The sequence below is a fragment of the Triticum aestivum genome, chromosome 1A, assembly GCF_018294505.1.
Source record: "Triticum aestivum cultivar Chinese Spring chromosome 1A, IWGSC CS RefSeq v2.1, whole genome shotgun sequence".
Taxonomy (NCBI): Eukaryota; Viridiplantae; Streptophyta; class Magnoliopsida; order Poales; family Poaceae; genus Triticum; species Triticum aestivum.
Genome location: NC_057794.1, coordinates 338,988,276 through 338,990,828, shown reverse-complemented (window position 1 = coordinate 338,990,828; position 2,553 = coordinate 338,988,276).

Sequence of the window (2,553 nt, the reverse complement as noted above, 5' to 3'; positions counted from 1 at the left end):
ATATTTTGGTTGCTGTTGATTATGTTACTAAATGGGTAGAAACCATTCCAACCAGTAGTGCTGATCACAACACCTCTATTAAAATGCTTAAGGAAGTTATTTTCCCAAGGTTTGGAGTCCCTAGATATTTAATGACTGATGGTGGTTCACACTTTATTCGTGGTGCTTTTCGTAAGATGCTTGCTAAGTATGATGTTAACCATAGAATTGCATCACCCTATCATCCTCAGTCTAGTGGTCAAGTTGAACTTAGCAATAGAGAAATAAAATTAATTTTGCAAAAGACTGTTAATAGGTCCAGGAAGAATTGGTCTAAGAAACGAGATGATGCACATTGGGCTTATAGAATAGCATATAAAAATCCAATGGGTATGTCTCCTTATAAAATGGTTTATGGAAAAGCTTGTCATCCGCCTCTTGAGTTAGAACATAAAGCATATTGGGCAGTTAAAGAACTCAACTATGATTTCAAACTTGCTGGTGAAAAGAGGTTATTTGTTATCAGCTCATTAGACGAATGGAGAACCCAAGCTTATGAGAATGCAAAGTTATTCAAGGAAAAGGTTAAAAGATGGCATGACAAAATAATTCAAAAGTGTGAGTTTAAAGTTGGAGAATATGTTCTTTTGTACAACTCTCATTTTAGATTTTTTGTAGGAAAGCTCCTCTCGAAATGGGAAGGCCCATACATCATCGAGGAGGTTTACCAGTCTGGAGCCATCAAAATAAATAATTCTGAAGGTACTAACCCGAAGGTTATCAATAGAAAATGAATAAAGCATTATATCTCAGGTACACCTATCAATGTTGAAAGTAATATTATCCAAACTTTGACACCAGAAGAACACATAAAAGAGTCCTTTCGGAACACTCTAGAATCATGAAAATAAAGAGGTACGTGATACGGTAAGTAAACGGACTCCGAAAAATCCGCAAAAATATTTTTATCAGTTTTGGAATATTTTAAAATTTTGGAAATAAAGAAACTTCCAGGAAGCGTCCCCCGGTGGGCACAAGACACCAGGGAGCGCCAGGTTTGCCTGGCACCCAGGTGAGTTGTGCTCACCTAGGACACCCACCGTACTCCATTTTTCTACCAGATACTTGTCCTCCAAGATACAAAAATCTGTATATACTTCTCGAACCCGTTGATCACCGTATTGCGGAGAAATCCTTTGTTCTCTTTTTCCTTGCTATTTTCTGTCAGATCCCATCTACCATGGCCTCTTCAAGCTCCTCTAAGGACAAGTTCTTCAAGAACGTCTGTCGGTGTCAAAACCGGCGGATCTCGGGTAGGGGGTCCCGAACTATGCGTCTAGGCCGGATGGTAACAGGAGACAAGGGACACGAAGTTTTACCCAGGTTCGGGCCCTCTCGATGGAGGTAAAACCCTACGTCCTGCTTGATTAATATTGATGATATGGGTAGTACAAGAGTAGATCTACCATGAGATCGAGGAGGCTAAACCCTAGAGGCTAGCCTATGGTATGGTTGTTGATGTATATGTCGTCCTACGGACAAAAACCCTCTGGTTTATATAGACACCGGATAGGGTTCGGGTTACATAGAGTCGGTTACAATGGTAGGAGATCTTCATATCCGTATCGCCAAGCTTGCCTTCCATGCTAAGGAAAGTCCCTTCCGGACGCGGGACGGAGTCTTCAATCTTGTATCTTCTTAGTCTAGGAGTCCGGCTGAAGGTATAGTCCAGCCATCTGGACACCCCCTAATCCAGGACCCCCTCAGTAGCCCCTGAACCAGGCTTCAATGACGATGAGTCCGGCGCGCATATTGTCTTCGGCATTGCAAGGCGGGTTCCTCCTCCAAGTACTTCATAGAAGATTTCGAACACAAAGATAGTGTCCGGCTCTGCAAAATAAGTTTCCACATATTGCCATAGAGAGAATAATATTTACACAAATCTAATCTGTTGACGTATTCCGTAGTGTGACATCACACCACGGCCAAGCTTTTATTCGAACCGTTTTACTGTCCCATCTCAGCGCGTTATGCGAGGTGGTTTCCTTGACACGTCTTGTTAAACACAGATTGTGTCCCCTTATTCCGGGATTCTCATCAATACGGGCGTGGGTAACCCAACCGCGCATAACGCGCGTGGTTTCCTTGACACGTCTTGTTAAACACAGATCGTGTCCCCTTATTCCGGGATTCTCATCAATACGGGCGTGGGTAACCCAACCGCGCCATCGATTACGACGCTTGGAGATAAGCGAGTTTTATCAGGCTGGTGGGGATATGTAGCTGTGTCCACCCATATAAGGGGATAAAGCTCCACCTTTTCACCTACGCCTTCTTCCTCCTTCGCCTATCCATTCTTGCACACTCGAGCTCCAGCGCCCAAGTCTACACTTCCAACCTCAACCTTCTCCAGCCATGTCCGGAGCGGGAGGCAAGTGGATGGTCTCCTCCGTCACGGAGGGACATATCAAAAAGCTGAGGAACGCCGGATACCTGTCTAACAACATCGCATACCGGCTCCCCGAGAAGGGGCAGCTCATCCCCACCCCTTGGCCCCACAAGAGGGTGGTGTTT